Source organism: Onychomys torridus, chromosome 17, assembly GCF_903995425.1.
Source record: "Onychomys torridus chromosome 17, mOncTor1.1, whole genome shotgun sequence".
NCBI classification, from domain to species: domain Eukaryota; kingdom Metazoa; phylum Chordata; class Mammalia; order Rodentia; family Cricetidae; genus Onychomys; species Onychomys torridus.
The window spans coordinates 14,441,289-14,467,487 of NC_050459.1; positions in this window are offsets into that span (position 1 = coordinate 14,441,289).

Consider the following 26,199-nt stretch of genomic DNA (forward strand, 5'->3'; position numbering starts at 1 on the left):
AAGAACCAATAGGAACGTGGAAGAACCAATAGGGACAGGAGGGAAGTAGAAGGTGGTGATGGGGTGAACATGAAATACATGTAAGGAATCAGCATGAAAGTAAATTAAATAATACATGATTAAACACTGAGTATTTGCAAGCAAAACAATTCTATGTGGGTTGCGATGTAACAGAATTTTAGGAATGAAATGTATAAAGAAATTCTGAGTCATGACCGGACAACACAGTTGTTAATAAACAGCACAGGGTTTTTATGCCATGGCCATGTCTTCATATACGCATTTATGTTTTTCCACAAGAAACAGAGGAGTGGTCAGTAACACAGAGACAGAAGACTGAAAAATGATACTTTTTAAAAGAAATATTCATCCCATAGTCTAGAAATGAACCCGTTAAACCTTCCACAAAGAATTAATAAATCAGTATGTATTTTGGGAAAAACCAAAATGACTCAAAATGAGCCCATAGGCTCTCACCACCTAAGATGAAAAGTCCTGGAGACCCAAGACATGTCTGATAATGAGATTTTCAGAAGCCTCATGCTCCATATTGAATGTGTATTTCTAAATCACTAAAGTAATATTCAGTCATTGTGAAAGCACAAGACAGTTTGAAATCAAAATGACTGTAATTATCTATCAACATGTATCAACTAATCAGAGAAACACCTTTTAGGTCAGACCTGTGTCATCAGTACTAATGACAAATAAATGCATGATGAGGTTGTGGTTTTAATGACTCCATTACCAGCAAGACCACCTGGTAACAACAATATGATACTTGGTGTTGCTAAGAAACCTGAGGTTTGCCCTTATAAAGCTTTTTCTCAACTTATCAGTAGCACATAATTGCTACCTACCCCTGCCCCCCCAAAAAAATTTAACAACTTGCAATGCCAAGAGAAGTGCATAGAAGTTATCAGAAATAAGCATTAAACTTGTTTTCCACATAATTGTAAGTATCCCATCTTCATGTGAAGCTAAATTTGACAGAAATGAGTGGAGACCTATACCTGTTTACGAATTTGTCTGGCTGCCTTCAGTGATTTTCTTGAAGTATGGGTTATGAGGAACCTGGATCAGGAATAGTTCTCTGAAATCTTGGTCAAATGCAGACTTCCAGTACACAGCATTGGCTGTGAGTCAGCTTGCCCTGGCTTTACTGTGGGTCAAGGTTTTCAGTATTTGAAAGGCTCCCCTGCTGTATTGAATGCCCACTGAAGTTAGGAAGCACAGCACAAACAGAGACATTTCAGCCCAACACCTGTCAGTTAAAAAGGAGTGGGTGCCTTTTCTCCAATTTTGTAGTGTAATTGTTCCATGTATTTCTGCACAGATCTGCTCCAAATAAGAACAGTTGGAATCTACTGCTTGGTATGAGACAGGAAAAAAAAAAAAAAAACAGGCAACAAAAACAAGTTCTCCAACCTCAAGGAGTCACAGCTTGAGGCATTATTTTTACCAACAATCACCAATTACAATACATCATGATAAGTGTCTCAGTGGAGAAACTAACAGATTTTAAATAGCAGAGACTTGTTTTATAAAAGGTGGTACTTCCATTTGAAGCTCAAAAGTTACAACTCCCTCCCCCCTTATTTATTTATTTGTTTGTTTGTTTGTTTGTTTGTTTGTTTGTTTTTAGATCTGTATAGAAGCTGTTGGATGCTAGGCTTGCACCCTGTGCACTTCACACTGTTAAGATGGCTGACGTCAATTGTTGATTTTTAGGGTGACTCAATTTAACTACCTGCCCATAAGGAAATAGATTATAAACCAACCCACAATTCAAGCTTGATTGGCATTCTTTTAATAAAATAGTAGTTTACATGATGCATACATCTCTCTGTACATGTTAAAAATGCACTCAGAACTGAGTCCTATTGCTCATTTGAATTGTGTGACCTAATGTACTGCAGACATCCCTTCCAAACTGTGGGTAGATGCTACAAGTGTGGCGATAGATAGGAAGAACAGCTAGGGATATGGCAGCTCTCATGTCATTCACCAATTCACACCACACAGGACTTCCACACTGCCTTTAAAGAGAAGGTTCTCAGTGTCTGCTTGGCTTATCCTTCTTCTGGTGTTTACCAGAGTAGACAGGGTAAAATTATCACTTGAGGAATTTGGAGTCTTTATTTCAAATTACCAGGTTAAAATGGTCAGTGAAAAATGGGCTGTCTGTGTCCTTAAAACCTGGTCCTGATTGCTCTGACTTTTCACTGTTTTCTGAGAGAAGAGAACTCAGCTGAGGTTTCCTGTCTCCACTGCTGTATGCAGATGCATCCATAATAGCATTGACAGGGCCTGAGAAATTGGTCTTAAAAGGAGTCATTGGACTGCCCCTGGCTCTCTGTGTCAGGAAACACCATAGTCTGTCCACTCTGCTTGTAAGAGGAGATATTTTCAGAAATTTTGCCACCTGTTAGTAAAATAGAGTACTTAAAACACAAAGTATTGAGAACTATCACTACACACTTTTTTTTAGAACTAAAGTCATTGATGATCAAAACACCACTTCTTAAGCATCTCGTGACCCTGGCTCTTAGTTGGTTCTTAGTTGTTAACTTTTCTCAATGTGGTTGATAGCTACTGAGTCTAGTAGACATAGGATATGAGACTGGCCTCCTGTGCCTTAAGTTCAAACTCGGTGTGAATAGGTGGTGTGATGGGCCTACAAACTGCCCACACTGGGAATGTTACACCATAGGAAACATCATAGGTAAGTCAGGAGTGTTTTGTCCAGAAGGTGGTTATTCCATAGAATTTTACACATTGGCAACATGAATCTGAATCCTGATCCACGGTGCTGTGAAAAGCTCATGTTTTCAAGACTGAGCTGGTGGTCTATAGCCCATGGAGGATTCTGACTTCCACTGTTAGGATGTTCCAGTTGAGTGCTGACAACCCCTAAGATTTATTCTAGCAAAACAATCAAGGATTTAGTTTCTAGAAAGCAGAAAAGGGTAGTCTAATTATCAGCCACTTCTACATAGAAAGAGATTTTCTGAGGGGTCATTGTTAAGGTGTCCTATACTTTGAGAGCCCTCATTAATATCTAACAAATGCACATTTTCAATTGAAAGAACAAACCCTTACACATCTTCATAATCAACCAAAACATACTAAGACACAAATATCATTAACTTTCAACATAAATCATTTACACAGAATGTGTGAGGTCAAATAGTTAAATAGTAACCATTACAGAGAACCATAGGATACTATATAAGGAAATGGAGACTGGGAACAAAATGAGCATTCAACTACTCATGGTATAAAGGTCTCATATGCCAACAAAGCTTTTATATGCACTTTTTAAAAAGTAGTCCAGGGATAAGTGGCTTGAGGAGGTGACAATTTTACTGCTGGGAAAGAGATACTCTCTGCCCAGCTTTGGCTCTTCATGGCTATGCATCTTGGAAAATCCCTTGGGTGTCAGGACATTCTCTGGGATAGGACATGAGCTCCCCATTCTTGTTTACAAACTGTTCACAGATTTATTGAAGAGTTAGATGCAAATCTGTGGACACCCTAAATGAACTCTCTGTCCTGGTCTCAGCCAACTCAGGATCCCTATTACAAGTAAAGATTTGAGGAAATATGGAATTGAAATGATCCCCTCATTGAGAGGGAAGAAATACATCCACTAGGGACTTCAGCTAACTGAATCAGAAACACAACTCTAAAATATGTATCAAAGCACCAAGAATTACAAAAGAAAGTAGAATCTGGTAATTACATGAAATGCTTTTCCTGACATATGAGAAGCACTGATATGTGGACCTGACACTTCAGTTAGATGGAAGCCTGTCAGGAGTTACATGATTGTGTTGGTCCTCAACATGTGTGTCACCATGGCACCTTTAGGAATCCAAGGACCAGACTTGAAATTCTCTCGCCCAAAAGATGAGCTGATGGTTTTTATCAAACAATAAGAATCAAGGTATCTACAGGATAAAGATTAGGAATCTGTGAGAATTTTATTTTTAATGAATAATTAAATACAATTTCCCCATCACCAAGATCAGAAACCTCATCTAATGGATCCCTTCTGCTCCTTGGCTGGACTTCAACAACTTGAGAGAAGGAAAATACATTAGAATGGAGATGACTGCTTTTTCCAACTTCAGTGAAGTGTTTCACGTGAGAAAATGATTGGAATTTCAGTATCTTTGTAGAAGATTAAAAATAACTTAGCAAAAAATCCTCATGTGAAAGAAAATGCAAGGAGGAGCCGGAGATATACTTACAATTCTACAGTGAAATGTGGCAAAGCAAACGAAAATAATTACTATAAGGTATCTACTCTTTATCATGTCCCCTCTCCCTCTTCTTCTTCCCTACCAGGGTCCAGCATACTTGTCTTAAAACTCAGAAGTAGTCTAAACAGGACAAGCATATGCTAAGTAATCAATAGTACCACCAGAAATCTTTGTTCTATGCTATGACCGTGTGAATTGATGAAACCACTGTCTACAGCAAGGAGCATTTGAATCACTTACTTGAGTACGCCTTCTGCTCCTCTCTCCTCAGTAAGATGTTATTTTTTCCATAATTGTGTGATGTCAACAGATGGTACCAGTCACGAAGTCGAGAGAGAAAGATTTTCAGCACTCATTTGCTGTTACAGAGCAGAGAGTACTTGATAGCTCTTGATCAGTAATCTGCCTCTCTGGGGATCTGGGGGAGGGGGCTTTCATGCATTTGTACCTACATTCCAGAAGCAATCCTTCTCTCTACTATTTGCAGGTCATGCAATTTACACATCATGGAGTCTTCTCAAATACTCAACACACTGAATGCAATATTAGAAAGCACGGTTCAACGAAAGTCCTCTTGTTTGATACGTCTACCCTTGTTTTCCTTTTCCAGACATATTTCTAATTGTGAAAATCAAACAAAAAGTGGGTGTCACTATTTCTCATGTACCTGCTCTTCACCACCAGCAAGAGGTGCTCTGACCAATGCACATGGTTCTGATAAAAACACCTCAGGAGGTCTAGGGAGGTTAAAGGTATTCAGGGTAAAATGTAGCAGGCACTGAAGATATCAAGGCTTATGGATTCAGGCCCTCGAAAAGTTCAGCCAGAAATATTCCCAGGGTTAATTTATCAACTCTTGAAATGAATAGAAATTCTGACAGCTTTTTAAGTGAGGAAGAGTTCTGAGCTCAGCTGCAGCACTAATAATCTATTCTAGTATGGGATCTATGTGAATCAGTCTTTCAGGTTTGGTGAGTTACCATGGAGTTTCTTAAGAATAATAGACCTAATTAGATTTAGTGACTCAATAAATAAATGAAGCTTTTTTTATAAGTCATCACCAATTTCCCCTGTTTTAAAGTGCAAAGAGAAAAAGCAAAGCTTTCATGCAGAAAACATAACCCATGTTCCTGACAAATGTCCCAAAATGCATGCCCTTTACATCAAAGGAAGTAGATAATTTATTGACTTCTCATGCATTCAACAAAGAGAAAAGATCATTTTTAGGGGGGGGGGAACTATATAAAGTGATTCCTTAGGTCTTGTGAGAATTAATAAATTAAAAATAAGAAACTCATGTACTCTTAAATCTTGACTGAATGTCCCAGCTAAGACCCTCTTGCAACTACATGGCAGTTAGGACATTAAATTGAGGGCAATTCACCTACAGCAGGAGGCCTAGATTAGTTTAATATAGACTGTAAATGTTATATGACAATGTGGAAAAATTGCAAATTCCCTTGGTTTCTATGACAGCACTTCCAAGTAAGTTCTGTTCAACATTATTGCCATGAAACATGGTTGTCATGTATTTTTTAAAGGAACTCAGAGGTTGTGGATTTCGGAAACACTGATGAAAACATTCTGAGTGTATTGATGTCAGGACTTCTTTGGACTCTGTTATGCAGCCAGCAGGGGATGTTATATAGGGGTACCCTGTTGATCACCAAATTATGCAGACTGACAAGTTTCCGGGGGCTTTTACATGCTCATTTGGGACAAGGCAGACTTGCTGTTCTGGTTGCTGGGGGCCTCTCTCTGGCTTTGTGGGGTTCCAGGCTCCTCCCTGTAGATATCGATCTACTTTACACCCCATGACCATCTTCTCTGTGGTCTTCATTTCATCTGAACAAAAGCAATGTAGGGGAAAGCAAAGGTTTATTTGGCTGAAAGTTCTAGGTTACAGTTAATCATAGCAGGAAAGTCCCAGAGGCAGGGGAGTGAGAAAATATTACATCTACAGGTGAAAACAGACAGCCATGGAATCAGACATGCACAATTGGCTCAGCCTGCTTTTTCCACTGTTACACAAAACAGGATCAATGACTAGTGCTGCCCATAGTGGGCAAGTCTTCTCACTAATCAACACAACCTTCACAGACGTGCCCACAGTCCAACCTCACCTAGGCAATCCCTCAGTAAGTCACCTTCCCGGGATGATTCTAGGACTGTCAAGTTGACAGTTAAAAGTAGTCATCACATCTACCTTGGTTCAAATCAACCAATCATTTCAGTTAACTAAAGAACAAAAAACTGCCTTGCCCTATATTATCTCCCTGGGTACAACTTGGTTATTGTTGCTTGCCATTGATAGAAGGTTCTAAATGCCTACCCTCTGAAAGATATTCCAAAGGTCATCTTCCTAGTGAGATGACCTCCCATATTTAGAATTGGATTTTTTTCTCTTCATTAATCTCCTTTACTTTCCTTTTTAAGACAATAATTGTCATCTTCATAAATGCTAACGTGTTTACTCCTGCCCACGTCTTTGGTACAATTCTGACTCATGCAGAACTGACAATTAGCTAAACAATGCCTGGTCCTAGAGGAGCATGTAAAAATATTTGCCAAATAATGATTTTGTTTGGGGAAAGCTATATTATATTCATTATCTTACATTCATTAGGCCTCACTATACTCTCAACTTTTTTTAAAGATTACTCCCATAGGCTACTTTAGTAGATGCAAAGGGTGACAGGTGAGTAATACACACATGACTAGAGAAAAAGTACAGGTAAACTTAAATACAACTCTACATGATGTTGAAGTGGCTTGTATTAACACACACATGTGCTTCTGGTATGAGTACTCTATTTAGAATACTATGATGACTACCGTGTGAAAATGTAAACTCTAGACTGACACTTAGGGAGCCTGCATGGGACCAACCTAGGCCCTCTGCATGTGGATGACAGTTGTGTAGTTGGTCTGTTTGTGTACCCACAGCAGTAGGACCAGGATCTATCCCTGGCACATGGGCTGGCATTTTGGAATCTACTCCCTATGGTGAGATTCTTCCCTCAGCCTTGCTGTAGTGGGGAGGGGCTTAGTCTTGCCTCACCTTGATATGCCATGCATTGTTGATACCCATGGGATGCCCTACCCTTTCTGTGGAGTGGATGGAGGGGTAGAAAGGAGGTGGGGGATGGAACAGGAGGTAAGGAGGGAGGGGAAACTATGGTAGGTATGTAAAATAATTTTTAATAATTAAAAATTAAGTAAAATGGAGAAGGATGCTGGAGTGTCATATGATTCTTTCTACTCTTGCACTCCATAGTGTCTCTCCTACAACAACGCTTCCTTGTGGTCCTGCTACACTAACTAGAACCCTTCAATCAGAAGTACACAAATGTCACCATCCTCTTCTTTATTATTATTTTTATTTACTTTTATAACTCAAGTAGTTTCAGAGGGAAGTGACTAGAAGCAGTGTTTTTATTGAAAGTTCTTTGTGTAGTGACCTATGTCTAAAGTGCCTCTCTGATTATAATTTATGACTCTCTAAAATATCCTTTGGGTCCCTTCAGGAAACAGCATCATCTATATGCCATTTCTATATGTTAAATTGCTGATTCAATTAGTGACTATTTATGAGAAGTTAAACTCTGTGGATTCTGCATCACAGAAGATTACAAAAGTATGTCCACTCTCATTTCCTATCATACAACTTGCTCTCTGAGCTTACTGGTTTTTAAATAATGACCTTTACTACTCTGAGGGCTCTATAGCTCATGTCCTACCAAATCCTGGCACTTGAGTCTGGCCACTATGGGCATCAGGAATTAGAAATCATCTCTTTACTCTAGGATTACTTTCTTTAACTCTTCACTTTCTCTAGGGGTGTTGACATCATCCATCCTCTCTCTCAAAGACTTGAGAACCAATTCCTATAGTTGAGAAGGGGCCATAGTAAACACAGAACAAAGTGAATAAATCAGTAGCAACCACTACAAAGAATAGGAATGAGTTGGCTAGGAACACAAGCAGGGCATGTCCTTCTCAATGCTATCTTATAACTTTCTCTGAGATGCCTTTTTCTCAGAAGTCTAGAAAAGCCAAACATAGTCCCTAACTGAAGTCAGATAAGTGACAGCTTTGTCATTCAATGAGACAAAAATCAACTCAGAGATGAAGCTTCTTTTCTGCCTACTCAGGCCTGCTGTGCATACATCATTCCCTTCACTCAGAACTAGCATAGCCTGATTTGATTGCACCAATACATGTTATGATTTTGGAATAGAATTTGGAACCAGAAGATTTCTGCACATTAGCCCTTTAAAGCTTACTCTTGGCCCTTCCTTGTGCTTTGTCACTCATCTGTTGACCCTTCTCACCCTGGGCCACTTCAACAGCTGCTTCCATGATGGGCACCACAGTTACTCAAAAGACAGAATAAAGAATCTCTGAGAGACCTCAAAATAGCTCTTGGAGGCAAACAAATTAAAAAAGTATGGAGTTGGGCAGTGGTGGCACATGCCTTTAATCCCAGCACTCGGGAGGCAGAGCCAGGTGGATCTCTGTGAGTTCGAGGCCAGCCTGGGCTACAGAGTGAGTTCCAGGAAAGGTGTAAAGCTACACAGAGAAACCCTGTCTCAAAGAAAAAAAAGCATGGATATACACAAATAGTTTGATTGAAGAACTTGAAAAATCATGAATTAAATGCCTTAGAGAAAAATATAAAGAATTTCTAAAATAAATATGTGAAATATTTAAAGTTAAATGATTAATTCATTAGTAATAGTTAGCTGACATTTATTCAATCCTTGCTGTGTGCTGGACATAGTTACAAATGACTTAGATTCAGGCCTCTGCATGTGCTACTTTAAAGCAACTCTGCACAGAGCTGGGCTCCCAAAAACATTTTCATTTTCTTCCCTGATGTTATATCATGTAGGCCGATGATTTGGTTGGGTAGGAAGCAAGTCCTGGAGATTCCAGATTGTCTGAGTTTTTGAGAGAGAAGAATATTTGAGCTTCTGCTCAGCAGATACTAGGAACTAGGACATGCCACACCTCAGTGCTTGAGTGCCAGGTTGACTGTTGCATTTTTTCCTTATGAATGAAATATTTGGATTCATCCCTAAAGTTTACTGAATTTTACTTCTTAAAAATGTGTCATCTAAATCTACTTTTTAAAACTCACACCAAAATTCAACTGTACTATGGCCATGTTAGGAGGGGGGACCCCCAGAGAATAATTAGCACATGAAAGTTCTACCCTCAGACCAATTTTGTACATTGACCTAGAGAATGGGTTGATTGCCCTCAGAAACAGAGTCTGGATAGAAGGATGAAGTCCAGCGCCCACTGTTTCTGCCTGTAGTTTACCCATATTAACTGCCTTCCCCTATAGCCGGAAGCTAAGCACTGAGTTTGAAACTTCCCGGCATCTGGGACCATGATTCATATAATCTTCTCTTGGTTAAAAGTTACCCAGCCTCTGACATTCTGTTATACCATATATACAAAGGATGTCTGTGTTTGTATCAGAGAAAAGGGAAGCTTACTGTGGGTCACACATGAAAGTTAGGAATGACTCTCATCATGACCACTGTATCTGGAAATCAAGCTACAGTGCTGGGCCCCTGGTAATAGCAAAAATGTGATTTAATTACATATAGTATGTGAACAGAGATCTGCTTTATCTTTCACTGGATATCACTTGACCAATGACGCAATGATGTTTAACTGAACAAAAGATCACCTTTGAGGCTATAGTTGGAAATACTTGAAAGACCAGCTAGGATATGGTCCAAGTTGGTTTGTGAACCACATGGCTGTGTTCACTCTAGAACCCAAGTAGGATGCAACTCAAGGCTCTCCCAAGTAGAGACCCCAAGCAACCAGCTCTTATGCCTACCCCTCAGAGACCCAAGACCAGCATCTAATAGAATTACTCACTACAAAATCAAAGGACCAGCAAGCCACAGATGTACCATGAGCTTGTGCTTCCTAAGTAATGTCATGCAAATTATCCTTCTAATAATTTTTGTTTGGGGAAAAATTAAAAAGAACTATGCAGTTGGATTTAACATGGGCCTCAATTAAAAATAACTCAAATCTACTTCAACTGTAAAAACCTGGAGAATTTATGGTTTGCTGTCAACACAGCCTTCAAATAACTGAGGATGATTATATAAGAGCATCCTTTCCTTTTTCACAAGCTCCGTTTAAAAATATCAGCCAGAGTGACTGAAGCATTGGCAATCTACTGTTGAAAATTCCATAGAGAATTTTTGCCATTTACAAATTGCCGTTTTGCTTTACGCCGTTTTTTTGAACCTCTGATGTTATTGCGTGGAAAGAAATTGACCAGACATCTGGAGTTCTCTAAAGGGCAAGAGAGAACTCAATTAGCCATTGATTGGAAATGTTTGAGCAGATAAACTTAACTTCATTTTTTTTTTTTTAGAGATCAATCAAAGAGAGGGAGTCCTTGTGTTCAGAGAACAATTTGAGGACTATGAGCTGTTACTTGGCGCTTGTTTGCAAAGAGAATGTGGACTGGAAAGAACTGGCACTAGAAAACACTTGAATTGAGTTTGTGTCAATTCTGCTGTCATCTTTAGACTTTTCAATGATCTTTTTCTTCTGCTCAACAATTAGCTCTAAGATAGTTCAGTACTCTGACAGCCAAGATAATACCCTTTAGCATGAGAAGGCCACTGCACCTACAGCATGTTACCAGTAATTACAGGACAAATAATTACTGCTGAAATAAGAGGGACTTTCTTATGTTCATGCCAACTAAACTCTACACTGTAAATCTCACCTAAAATCATTCCATCATGACACCTAAACTTCAAGGCAGAGTCTTATACCTCCAGAATACTTTGAATACTTCCATACAATGCTTTTAAGGTGTGTGTGTGTGTGTGTGTGTGTGTGTGTGTGTGTGTGTGTGTGTGTGGTGTTTACCTTTATGTATCTATGGGCACCACATGTGTGCAGTGGCCATGGAGGCCAGAACAGGACACTAGAGTCCCTGAAGCTGGAATTATAATGGAGTTATAAACAGTTGTGAGTCACCATTGGAGTATTGAGAAATAAACATATTTCATCTCCAGAGGAAGGGCAGCCACTGCTGCTAACCACAGAGCCATCTCTCTCTCTAGCCCCAGTTCAATATTTTAATTTAAAAACAGTTTAATATTCAAGAAAATCTTTAAAATCTATATAAGGCCCTTAAATTATTTTAGTATAAAGATTTTAATTTGTGTTACATATTTGTGTGTGAGAGACAGAGAGGAAGAGAGCGAGAGAGAGAAAGAGAGAGAGAGAGAGAGAGAGAATGAATGAATGAATGAATGAATGAATGTACACAACAGAGAACAACTTGTAGGAATTCTCTCCTTCCATATGTAAATGCCAGAGCTCAAACTCACACCATAAAGCCAGGTAGCAGGTGCTTTTTCTATCTGAGCTGTCTTGCTGGCTCTCGTCTCAGTTTCCATTAGCATGAATTTCAGTTAATATCCTTACTCCAATGGTAACAAGTCTGTGCACAGCCCCTGAGGTTAACATTATGATGACAATGAAACTTATTTTGTCACATGTTTCCCATAGCTAAAGAACTGTCAGGAATTAGGCCTGCAGCTGATTCCCAGGATAAAAGGAAGATGTAACAATAGAAATAACAAATTCACACCTCAAAAGACACATGCCTGCCCCTAGTGCCACACTGCATTGTGAAAGCTGAAGAGTCTAAACTTTCCCAAATAATTGAAAATGGTGTACTTTTCTCACATTGAAGACAACAGGGAGATACAACGCTGGGTTTCAAAATGGTATCATTCTGTATACTTGAATCTAGAAAAATAAACCAAACTTTCTAAATTAGACTTCTTAATGTTAGCTGAGGAATATAATTTGAATCATGATGGATTTCTACTCGAATATGGATGAGAAATGGTGTGTACAGAGAAGGAATGATATGAAAGTCGTGTTTTGTAAGAAGATCCTATAAGGACAGAGATCTTTGCTCAGTGCCTTAAGATGTAAGAAAATGCAATACTCAATAATTAATTTTACCTGCAGTCCTATGAACTGATTAATGTGAATTTGGTCCAAATTGGCCCAATTCTTCATAAAGCAAAAAACAATTATTAATCTCACCCTTCATTTTCCCTATGACTCTATTGGGTACACGGTTCTGTTTCTTACATTCACGAATTCTCCACTAGCCCATTAATCTCCTTGGTGGCTCCATGACCAAGTTTCTGCTATCTATCATGTCAGAAATTGTTTCAGAGGGCTTGGGAGGGCTACTGAAGGTGTGACCCTCTCCCTGCCGAAACCCAAGGGAACTCTGCAATCACTCTGACTGCTGTGAGTGATGATGGCAAACTCACCCATTGGTACCTCTCTGCTTATAATACTACATACCCCAGGTAGTGTAGCTATATCTGCTAGTGTGTTTAAGAGACCTCATCAAATCATCCCTTTGTTTTCAAATGCCTGGCAGCAAGGCTTTCCCTGTTCTGCACCCAGTAGATTCTAGTGTCTGTCAGAATAAGTGCTGGACATGTTCTAGTATCTCATTTACCTGCTCACAACATAGCCAAAATACCTTAGGGTATTAGTAGGGTTTTTTAATTTAATTGTATTATGGTAAATATTTCATAGAAGTATGCATTTGTGTACTTTAGCTATTCATGTTTTCTATGATGTTTATGGCGGTTGCTTCTTCTATGTCTTCATGTAATAAATGTGATTTAATACTCAAAAACAGGGTATAGATATTGAGGTATTTTTCCATTTCACATAAAATGAATGTAGAACATAATTTCATGTTAAAACACTAGAAAGCAAAGAAGCCACAATGTAGTGGGAAAGCCCAACTTCAGACTTGAGCTCACTCCTGCTTCTCATTTATTCACCTTAGGATCTTGGAAGACATGCAGCTTTTTGATCTGTCTATTACACAAAAGATCACTTGTCTGCAAAACAGAGATAGGTGAGCATTATAAGGGGATGTACACCAAAATACCCAGAGCAAGAATATTTTGGAAGTGTTTATTAAGTCTTATTGCTAATATTATTTTCAAAAATTTACAGATCCAATTCCAGAAAGCTTCTATGAACAAAACAGATGATGTCTCTCATGAGACATCACAATCTTGTTTTCATATAACAAAGATTACTAAAGCTACACAGAAACCCTGTCCCAAAAAAAACAAAAAAAAAAAAAAAAGAAAAAGAAAAAGAAAAAAGGAAAGAAAAAGAAAAACAAAGATAGGGTTGGGGATTTAGCTCAGTGGTAGAGCACTTGCCTAGCAAGCACAAGGCCCTGGGTTCGATACTCAGCTCCAAAAAAAAAAAGAAGAACAAAGATTACTTTGATGCAATCAGTGTGTAGCCACAATCTATAACCATACATATGGTCTATCACCATAGCCTTCGGCAAAAATTTGAACAATATGTAGTAATGATTTTGATGTATAAACAGCAATTGCTCTAATAAATGAGATAGTAGCTCATGTGACTATGCCATTAAAAAAAATAAATAAAAAGTTATAGATAGTCTGAAAACACTAATTTAACTCACAAAATTAACTGACAGAGCAAATATCACAGATTTGCATTTTCTTTTCTCTCTCTCTCTCTCTCTCTCTCTCTCTCTCTGTCTCTCTCTCTCTGGCACTGCCAGAGCCTCACTCATCTCAAGCAGTTCACTGTGCTATGACCTCAGCCCCATGAACTTTGATTTATAAAATCAAAGAAGAGTCACATTTTTTTTTCTTATCATAGGATCTCAAAAGAGATAAAACCGATTGTGGACACCAAAATGAGAGTATTACATTTTATAAAATTTTCCTATTTTGTTAAGAAAACTAATGAAGTACACTATAATAAAAAAGATTCCATGTTCTGCTGTGACAACTGGGTATTCAACAGAAATAGCTAACAGTCAGGAGACTGAAGCAGGGAAGATTGAAAGCTTGAGGTCAGACTAGGCTGTGAAGAAAGACCTTACCTCAAGAAAACAGCAGATGGAGGAGGAAACGTAAATGTTCCCTTGCTTATGTGTTTCTTGCAGGAAAGATTCAATTGAGACCTGTCAGAGAGTCTTGGAGAATCCAAATCTCACTGGTGCTTACACACAACCTTACCAGTGTGGTATCACTCTCATGAGTCAAATTAATTCTTCACAAACCTGAGCATAAGGACCCTTTCAGTTCTTATAATCTGTTTTTAAAAAGACATTCTAATAGGGCTGGCAAGATGACTCAGTGTGTAAAGGCACTTGCCACCATGTCTGATGACCTGAGTTCAATCCTGGGGACCCATGTGGTAGAAAGAGAGAATGAATTTCATCAAGCTGTCCTCTGACCTCAACCACAAATACCTACATACATAACCTTCTTACTCATATAAATAAATGAACCAAAGATGCTGAAATCAAGAGTTCCTTTTTTGTAAAATAAGATTTAATCATAAGAAGCACCTGTAACAGGAAAGCGTCATAGATAAAAGCCATGCTTCCTACATCTCTTAAGAGTAGCTCCTACATAGACCCTCAGTTCACTTACACTTGAACCATGAATTACTTTGATCTTGAAAAGCACTCAACTTCAGAAACCCTGTAGCAAACCAAATTCATTTTATGAAGGTATGTTTGGACGAGACCCTCATCCCTAACTCTATAATAATTCAAATCTGCATAACCCTAATCTTTTGGAATGAAAGCTGGCACACAGGTGCTATTTGCCATAATTATTATGGACTAAATAAGGAAAGGAAGGAAGATTTATTTTTATCTGACATAATTTCTCATTTTAAGTCAGAAATGTATTTAGCAGGAGGCTGTGTTTAATCACACATTCAAAGACTATAATTTCTAATTGCAAATGCATGAATAAAAATTTTGTGGTATTATTCTTACTTCCTCACACATATCTGACTGAAAAATATATAATTCAATTTTTATAATCACTTTTACAAAATGTTATCAAGTTAATATTTCTCTTATAATTAATCTACATTATTATTATTGATGAATACATAGAGTTAAAGGATAATTTGACCTCCTTATCCTTCCTTTGTGGGGATAACCAGTAAATTCCAGTTAGGCCATACACTCTAATATGTAATGATCTGTAAGTTCACTTTACTGGAGACAGACATTATAATTTTCAGGGGTAATTAATAGATAATTGTCATCAACATTCATCTTCAGAATAGCAGTCAACAGTAGAAAAGGGGTGTTAAGGAAGTTGAGGAAAAGTCATAGGGCTGGAGGAAAAAATTCTAGTGTCTTCCAACATTTTCAGGGTTATCTGATGAGTTCAAGGAGTAAATTGGATAAAACGAGACTCAGATGAAGAGGTTATAAGACCAAAGAATTTGGTTAACTCTAAAGAGAGAGGTTTCACTCCAAAATGGACGAATAAAATCCTATATAGGTCAATATATTACTTCTCAAACAGCTGTTTGCCTGATTTTCATGATCCCTGAATGTAGCATGTTTGCTTTATGTAAATGAATTGTGTGGCTAAGGTGATGGCATCTCCTAGAAGATGAACAACATTCTACACACCTCACATCAATAAAACTAATCCAGTCAACACCTGGTTGGGGGGAATACTTTGAAATGAAAAAGCATTGGATAGAAATGTTGATGACCCTTCTGGACATAGCTTGATTTCCACAAAGATCATGTCACAGTGGTTAGGACTCCTACTAAGACTTGGCTGCAGCAATTAAAGGAGCATTGTTTGTTTCAATATGTTAGCTTGGAGTCTGGTGAAATTTAAAATTTTGGCAGATTGTTAGAAAATGCCACATCACACTTGGCTCATTATTAGGTGTGGAAGGAGAATCATCATCTGCAGAAATGGTTTCAAGGAAATAATGTGAGAAGCGGTTGGTTCAACATGTATGAGTCTTCGGGATAAGACCTGGGTTGGCATCTTCTGATACAGCAAATATCAAACGGAGACATTCACAAAATGACAACACTCACACAATGAAGAGCAAGACAGGCTGGATAACAGTGTCCTTGGTTTTGTTTTACAGCCCTGGGAATGTGGCTGACAAGGTGACTTTTTGAGCCTCAAATTCTTTGTCAGGAAAATATGATACGATAAAGGATCACATTGGGCTCTTTTCCAGAGTTGTTGTTTGCTGAAAAGTATCATACCTGTAACATGGTGGTGTAAACTTTCTTCTAAATAATATATGATCATTAATGTTAACATTGAAGTTTAAAAAGCAGAATGTTTGTAGATGGTAAATTCAAGTCCACATTTTATTTGTATCAGGCAATCTCTGAGAAGACTGAATTTTTCCTGCAATGTTGCAAGAAGGCATTCACTTCCAGTAACAAGCTTGAATTAGAGGTATCTATGCTAAATCTACAATAAACACTTGGATGCTAAGACGATTAAGTCCGGCCTAGCATCCCAGGGATTCATGTAGTACCAAGACCCTGGTGGCTTCAAAGCTCTGAGCTGGTTTCAATTTCCCCCAATTTACTGTGAAGGCACCAGGAAAAGACTCAGAGAATTATTAATTACATTTTTTAGCAATTAAAGTAAATATTTGCTGCCTATCAATGAGGACAGAAACTGTATATGCCTCTCAATGAGGAGAGACATTGTATACTAAGTTTAATTAATGGAACCTATAAAAGGAAATTAGGGAAAGTGTGTGCAACTACACACACACACACACACACACACACACACACACACACACACCCTGCTCCTCCTTCCACCTACTCTGCTCGAATCTGCTTATTTATTGATTTGCACAAACACCACTATTCTAAGAATAGAAGTCAAAGAATGTCAAGGCTGAAAGTAGAAGGCTCAAACCACATCTTCTCAAAGAAAGACACTGGAGTCTAAGAAGGTCACAAGATGAGAACAGAACATAGCCTGAACAAGAGCCTCCACTCCCAAGTCTGTTCCAGGTAAAGGACTTAGCTGAGCCAGGCAAGTAATGCTTGAAATAAGGTGAGGGGGGGAGCCTAAGAGTTAGCCAAAGGATCCTTGTCCACCCTGAGCTCCCCATGTCTTCCTGTGATGTGCAGTGTGATTTAACTCAGCGGCTGTTTCAGGAGTGAAGACAATGATAATTCAGTAACAGAATCATAAATTATGCATATGTCATTTACAATAATAGGAAAGAAAGGAAAAAAGAGCAGATGCTGCACGAAGGGTTCAAAGCCATCCAGCCAGGATTAAATGTTGTTTCCTGTGTATCTCAGATTGTCTATATCTGATAAAAAATAATTTTATTAACTAAGAAACTGTTTGCCTAAAAAGCAGATGTCTGGTGGGTATCTATGCTTTTCTGCACACTTGTGGCTAATTAAATAATAAGGCCAAGTATTCCTTGACCATCCTCATCGGGAGATTGCACATCCTGTAACTATTTAAAGTACTGGGGCTTCTGGTGTCAAAGTGACAACTATCTTTTCTCAAATTTCTTTCATTAACCTACTCATTCTCTCTAGGTACAGTCACCACCAAAGGAGTGAAGGGAGTTTAATGAAAATGTAAACAAATTTTTTCCTTAAATTGAATTTGCATAAAAACCTATGAAGGCGCAAAATGTTCCTGTAATATCACATAGTATCCAGCTGCCAGATCTTTGCAGTCACAAAGTTCAGGCCATAAAATAACTCTCCAGACTGCTTTTCAATGAGTTAGAAACAAAAAAACCTCCAATAATTTATATATATATATATAGTTTCAAACCCACCTTCTCCTACTCCACCACCCACAAGGTGCCAAGATGGTATCTCAATGTAGCACTTTTATTTGTTTTAATAAACCCCATCTCCATGTCCTCTGTGCCCTTGGTGGAATCGGGTTTCGCTTAAGAAGTAAATTTGATACTGCAGGCAGAGTGCCCATGACTTTCCTCAGTGATTTCTCTTGCTATTAAATCCTCACTGGAGTAAGTGCTCCTGGAGCACTACTGTGCTTAGAGAGATGTGGAGATAAGCCCAGTTGGCTGGAGACATAAGAAAAGCCTTCAGGCTCCAGGGCTTTCTGAGGTTCTTGAACTAGGGCTTGTGACAGGGTCATTGTGTTCTTGTTGTTGTTTGTCTGTTTGTTTGTTGTTTGTTTCCAATTAGGGCATTTGCCAGATGTCTCCATATTTGAACTGACAGGAACATGGAGAGAGGGCTCCTCATGCCTTCATAAAGATCAGTGGCCATTTTATTCTTCTCAAGCTAGGTACATCTATTAGTAATTTGCACTTAAACATTTTACAGAATGATACAGTGGAATTCACTAAATTGTTCTGTGAGCATACACATGCAGATGAATGTGTTTACTTGATTACAGGGTTCCTTCAAGAAAAGCTTTGTAGAAGTACGAACCATTCTCAAAGGCAAGATCAGAACTCAAGATCGCTCCTTGAAATAGGAGTCCCTGTGTTGATTTAGTTAGTCTTGTCTTAAGACCCAGCACAAAGTTTGTGAATGTCCTAGTATTGCCCAACAGGGATGGATGTTTCCAGCAAGAGGAAGCCATAGCGTGTGAGATATGGATGTATGCTCAGAAGCCCTGCAGATCTGGAAGAATGTCTCCTCTCCCTGTGATCTTTCTTGGTAGGAAAATTTAAGTCTCTAAACTGTGACATCTCAGTAATGACTGCTCAGGTGACTTCTCTAGAGTCACTCTCTAAACCCACATCCACTCAACAGTCTTGACTGTGTCACATACACATAGGCTAAACCCACAGAATGCACTTGTTTGCAGTAAGACTGAATGAGTATCTCCTTGAATCTAAGTACACAGCCACAAGCTAGTTGCTGCCAACTGGCCCTCAGTAGCCAAGTTTGCCTGGAGAAGGAAAGCAACAAGGGCCAGAAGACCTCACTGAGCAAACAGAAGTAACAAATACAGCCGTGCTCCACTGGGGACAGACTAATGGCAAAGGTAGGGGATATGTAGTCCATTCAACACATGGATACATTCACGGAGTGTGCTATACCCAAAAGACCACCAAGACTCACTCAAGGGATTCCCTGTGTGGTTGCTATGGTTACAACATTGAATAAGGAAGACAGAAATCAGCTGTGAGACCCCCAAGTTTATCAAGAAGCACATATGAGATCTAGGACCACTGGACTTCCAGTGATCTCTTCTGGGTGGCCATGGCCCTGAAAGTGGTGCCAACTTCCAAAGACACTAACTAGGGTTATTTCTGTTATCATATTATGGATCTCACCCAGTGTCACAGAGTGTAGCATCTCAGGGGAACCATGGAATGAAGAGTTGGCATGGGGCAGAACAGCACTGTCTGCTCAGAGTTCATCTATCTGGAGTTATAACACATTGGATTGGGAAGCTTAAACTGAAGGATAGGCCACATCAGTAGGGATGTCTCACACTTTGTCTATGTTTGGCTTAGGAGGGGGTGGGAAAATGCTTGTCAGTGAACTGGCCCACACCATTTTAATAACCCTTAAGAACTGCTATTATACTGATTCTTCAATTGCTGACTGAATGTTAACAGACTCCCCATGTTGCCTACCAAACATCTGATCCAACAATGCTTCCCATGCTCTAAATGGCCAGTCACAGCCTTTTATGAAAGTAGCCTCACCTAAAGGGGATAGATGAAACTGCTTTTAGAAGCCTCAGGTTAGTAAATAAAAAATTCAGGTGTTTGGGGGGGGGGTTCTCCTTCTAAATTATTGGGCACAGAGATCCCTGAGTCTCCCAAAATAATAGCAATTGCCACTATTTGCTGAAGACATCACACATTCAGGCCCCATAATAAGGAGAAATCAAGCTGGACTCATCTGGAAACTTTCTTTCTGATAGGCAGCTATCATGGTGTCAGGAGGCTTTGTGAAAACTGCTGGGGAGGCACTGTTATTAATAGTCTTGCTCATCTGTGGATCTGGCTCCACCACTACTGACCTGCTGGGCAAGATGCAGCTATTGGTGCAATAGTGGTGACAGTTATGGGAATAACCAACCACTTTCTGATTTTGAACACTCCTCCACCAGACAGAATTTATGTGTAATACTGTAAATCTGGTCAAAAGTCCATGGCTGGGGAGGTCACAGGCCCTAGTGGGGAAGGCATTGCTATTATTTTGTTAAATGGACATAATACATCCATCAAATTGCCCTCTTAACAATTATGTTTATGCTCATAGATCAGTACTGCTCTCAGCTTTGATCAGAGAGACTTCTTGCTTCTATTTAGACCATACAGACACTCAATAATGGTCAAATTATTGAGAACAAGTGACTGTTGGATTTTCAGGCATAAATGGGACATCTGTGACACTACCTACCCCCCCCCCATATTTATGCAACAGCAGTAGAAAGAGAGTCAGAATGTAAGTGCTGTGGGAGGGTGTGCAGTGTCACAGAATGTGTTATTCCAGACATGGCATGGCAGTGGCTGTGATTCCAGGTTTAAGATGGCGGTCTATCCCATGACTGGAAAAAGCACAGGGACAAATATCCAAAATAGTGGAAAAACGTGAACTGAGGAGCCCCCATGGAACTGGACCAGGCCCTCTGGATAAGTGAGACAGTTGATTAGCTTGAACTGTTTAGGAAGCCCCCAGGCAGTGGAACCAGGACCTGTCCTTGGTGCATGAGCTGGCTTTTTGGAACCTAGGGCCTATGCTGAGACACTTTGCTCAGCCTTGGTATAGGGAGGAGGGTACTGGACCTGCCTCAACTGAATCTACCAGGCTGGGCTGACTCCCCAGGGGAGACCTTGCCTTGGAGGTGGTGGGAATGGGGGTGGATTTGGGGGGAAGACTGGAGAGTGGGAGGAGGGAGAACAGGGGAATATGTGGCTGGTATGTAAAATTAAGTTAATTATAAAATAAAAATATTTTTAATTAAGATTGGGGTCTATCAACATCATGTTAGGCACAGGGTAGAGAGGGGAGAAGCTAACATGTCCCCACACCTTTCTGTGGGTCTATGTGCAGCTAATCATTGCTGGGAGAGGGAGAGAGTAGTGTAGTCACTAGCAAGGTTCTCATGCTTCTGTAAATAATAGTTCTCCCATGTTCCTATAAGCAACAATAATGATACTCACTGGGTCTCTGTCTCTCTCTCTCAGAGAGAGAGAGAGAGAGAGAGAGAGAGACAGAGAGAGACAGAGAGAGACAGAGAGAGACAGAGAGAGACAGAGAGAGACAGAGACAGAGACAGAGAGAGACAGAGACAGAGAGAATAGGAACTACTTAGGAAGGTGGGAAGAGATGGGGTCAGTAGAACTTGGAGGTGGACATGAGAGGCTAATGAGGGTGGTGAATATGATCAAAACACATTGTGTACAAGGAAGGAAACATCATAATGATACCCATCATTCGGCATAATATATGCTAATTAAAACTTGAAAAAGTAGCCACAGATACTTTTCTTGGGGTTAGAGACTTTCTAACAGAGTTAGAAAACATATGAATTCATTTTGATTACAAAATTCTATGGTACTTGTGGAAGCATTTACAACCAGAAAACTAGAGTGCCAGCCCCATTTCCAAGCCTGTTGTAAAGCTGTCTGTAGTGTACTTTATAGTTCTCCTCATGGTCATATCCAACTTTGAGAGCTTCATGATCTTAAATTATGTTTCAAATGTATGTTTCTCCCAGATAATTCTGAGTCCATTGGTCACTTAAGCCAAACCTGATGCCCATTTTGAAATGGTGAATGTCACTTAATAGAAACCTTCACTTTACTTAGTGGCAATACATATTTCTGTTTCTAAATAAACTATAGAATGTAAAGATCACTTTGCAGAATTCAGAGCATTCTGAAAGGATGGTGTTAAGATTGTTCTTATAACTATCCGTACATGATTACTGATTTACAGTTATAAACCATTATCATCAGAATAATAATCCTTAGTCCAACTTAGATTCTGGGGACACAGCTAATAGAACTGGGACTCTAAACTTCTAGCCTTGCAACGGAATAGTTGCTCCCATTGATTTATGTATACCAACACCAGATTTTATTGCCTTTACTTTGTGTGTGTATACATCTATATATGTGATATATGTACATACATATGCATGTATGAGTTTTCATGTAAAGGCCAGAGGTCAATATTGGATGTTTTCTTCAATTGCTTTCCACCTTAGTCTTTAAAACAGGATCTGCCACTGAACTAGTGCTCACTAACTCATCTATAACAGATAACCAGTAATTCCCAGAGATCCTCCTGTTTCTGCTTCTCCATCTTTCTAAAGCTGGTGTCACAGGCATGCCATCACCACATCTGGCTTTTTAAGTTGGTGCAGGGAGCATATTCTAGTCCCAGTGCTTGTGTAGCAGGTACTTCTTGACTGAGTAATCTCCCCAGGACCCTTTAATATATATGCTTTTCTATGCAATCCTTAAGCCATTGATTTACTGTTCATAGCCCTTTGTAGAAACCGGAAAGCCGAGCACCAGAGAGTCTAATGTTGTTCTTAGTCTACACACAGAGTAATGAGTCCTGGATGTGTCTGCAAAGCCTGTCACAAAAGCTTGCTGGTACACACAGAAAGTTTTCACATTCAGCTGTCCTCACCAAAGTGGAACCCACAAGAACACGATACTGGGGTGAAATCTTTGTATCTTGAAGCATTAGTTTGTAAACAAAGAAACACACTGGCTTTCGTTTCTTCAAAGCCAACTTAACATTGAATTCATTTTAAACATTAAGAAACTCAAAAATGAAACTCTCACTGTACCTATTTAGGAGGTCTAAAAAAAGATATTTTAGTGTGGTGAGAATGTAGATGCTGAGATTTTTTTCAGAATTAAACATTCTTCAGTTACAATATTCTACTGGTACAATGTATCTAAGAAGGCAAGAACATAGGAAGGAAGTGCTTTCCAGAGGACCAAAAGAAATTACTGTAGTAAAGTATTTAACAAGTTATGAAATCCTTTAACCCTAGCAAAGGTTGTTCAGTACTAACAGTGGCTCCGAGCTCTCCTGAGCCTCAAGGTTGGATAGCTGCCTCTCCAGCTGTCTGGATTATCTTAAGTCTTACTTAAGCCCAGACTTTTCTGAGCTACACTGCTTTTCCCAGACAGAAACCTCAGGCAGAGTGGAAGGTCCAAAGGTTCATTGTATCACAAGAAAGCCCACAGGTGCGGGACAGGATACTGGACAGTCCAAGAGAGAAGGGTGTCATGGGTTTCACATAGGGCTGTCTTGGGGTGAGAGTTTGGCCCATACCAAGGCTCACAGGTTAAGATTTCCTCATTTTTCCCTGTGAAATTGGGTGAGACACTTCATGGTGAACACAAAGAGAGATATTTGAACCTTTAAGCTTGGAGATCACTTGAGGTTCAAAAATCTTGCAATCTAACTCTACTATGCCCATTAGTAAGTCTCAAAAAAGACACACAGCTTAAATATTCTTGGGGTCTTTTGAATAATTAATTTAAGGCATATTGTGTTTGACTACACTTCACATTGTCATTGAAAAGAATCCCACTGTCATGCACCAGTACTGTGGTGTAGGTACTTTTATGCATGCACATAATAAAAGTACCACACACTTTTTCATTCTACCAAAAGATGAAATAAACATGCTACTTCGAATTCTCAAGTCAACATTTTATCTGGAAAGACTTTCATGTAAGCAATACAATTTGTTATGCAAGAGTTCATTCAGCTATTTTCAGATGATGGACATCTAAGCTTGGTCGATTTTTTTGTCATTGTTGCTACTACTGCAAAAGCTAAAAAGAATAAGCACATAATACTGCAAAATACATCACATTTCTCAGTTAGAAATCTCATAATTTAGATGTTTGACTGGTATGGAAGAATTATCTCCTCTTACCTATCCTTGTTTTTCCAGATAATACAACAACGAAGTGCAGGAATGTTTCCCCAGAGATCTTGATGAGACTTGGCCCCATTTGTAAGCTTTACAGATTATTTGGAGGAGGGACATTGGTTATTATGCATGTTTTAGAGTAATTCAGAAGTCTTTCTTACACTTACTTCTTATGCTTGTTCTTAATATGAAGACACACATTTATTATTTAGGTTTAGTCAGTTACTTAATCCTTGTTCATTTACTGTGAGATAGTCTTCTACTTTTTCCAGAACAAAGTGGAGGGCAAACACATTTAGTAGTCCCTATTGGCCTACTACTTCTACTACTTATGCCTAGTGTGAGTCTTGTCTTGCATCTAAGCATGATGTGGGATATGCTGTAACAGGGCAAAATAATGAGGAGTACATGGTTGTTTTCACAGCATGGAATTGCATGCAAGGATGTATTATCCAACTTGCCCAGTCTTTCTGTTTATAGCCCCCAACTCCTGCTCTACTCTCTTTCTCTCTCCTGCCTCTTCTTCTCTGGCTTTGTGTCTTATTGGCAAGCCCCACAGGACAAAGAACACTGAGTGGCCTCCAAGAACTGATGGTGAACTCTGGCCAAGAGCCAGCCAAGAACTTCAGTCTTGCCACAAAAGGAACTGAATTCTGCCAACTCCCCAGAGTGATCTTAAAAGTGGACTCTTCCCTAGTTGAGCCTCAGATGACACTGAAGTCCCCATCAGCCATTGTTTGTATTTTGGTGGGTCTCTTTTTAGGGACCTAAGCTGTGCAGAGATTGTTTTCCACAGCAGAGACAATGGAGAGATGTTTCTAGCTCCAGCTGGTGCCAAGAAGCAACACTAGCTAAATAAATCCCACTGGGATGGAAAGCAACTCTGTTCTTCTGCACATCCCCCTTTCCAGTGGTCCCTTGTAGCACCTGGTCCCATAGAGAGGAGAAGCATAAACATGGAGGAAGCGCTGAAGCACCATGCTTACTATGACTGTCTTTGGCTTTTGGCCCCCCTCCCTTGTTATTCATGGATAACATATGGGTATGGATGGCTCTTAAAGATGCAAGTGTCTCATTATTTCTGCAGCAAGTATCCCAGAGTTTGTAACTTACATACATCTCTTTGTTCACATAGGTTCTGGTCTTAAAATATGAAAGATTACTAGAACCCACTTTACAAAAGATACGACAGATGTTTCTTCTTCTTGTGCCACATTTTATATATTATTTTATACCAACTCTCTCTGAAAGACCTTATACTGTTCATAGATGTAAGAAACTGGAAGTGATAAATAAAAAAAAAAACCAAGAGTTCAATTTCACGACTTTCCTTATACTTTAAAGGCAAAAGACTTTTCATCGTTTCAAAATATTAATAGCACATCCTTCATAGTTCTCTCCTTGCCACTAAAGACCCCCAGAAATTCAATGTTGTAAATGTATTTGTCAAAAAAAGAGCATGATTACTTCATCTTTGTTCCATAATCCTCTTATGTAATTCTTTTAAATTAAAAGGCTGAAAGATAAAATAGTTGTGAAGATCACATGACAATTGTAGCTTGAAATATCTGCCAAACACATTCTAATAGTAAATTATTGTCACCAGAAAAGAAAAAATGCAAGCCCTTCTGAATCCTTATGGATATACAAAGAGAAACAGTCACCAGAAGAGGCCCAGTGAATCAAATAAGCAGGAAGACGTGATACCTCAGATTAATGTTTTTACAGCTGGTTATATGGACAAGTTCAAGTTTCATCATGAGTGAGTAATGTCTGAAGCAGAGTCTGCCCTGTGCTTGTCTATAGAACATTAAAAAACACTTTGGATCCACTAAAAGGAGTGCATTGAAGGTGTTCTGCTCCATAAGTCTGTTCACTAAAGCAGCAGCATGGGCATAGGAAATACAGGTTCCTAGTATCCTTCTGTTCTCCAAGGCCCATTTCCTAGATATGCTGTTTCCTACCCAATGGCTAGCGATTGTTAGTATAACCACTGACACAGAAAGTAGAAGGGAGTTGAGTTTGGTAGTCCTTAACAAGAGATAACTAGACACAGAATCAAAGCTGTGCATGCTCAGATAAGAAACAGAGGCAGCAAAGAACAGAAACAACCCAGTGTAACTCAAGGTACAATGTGCCTGCTTTTG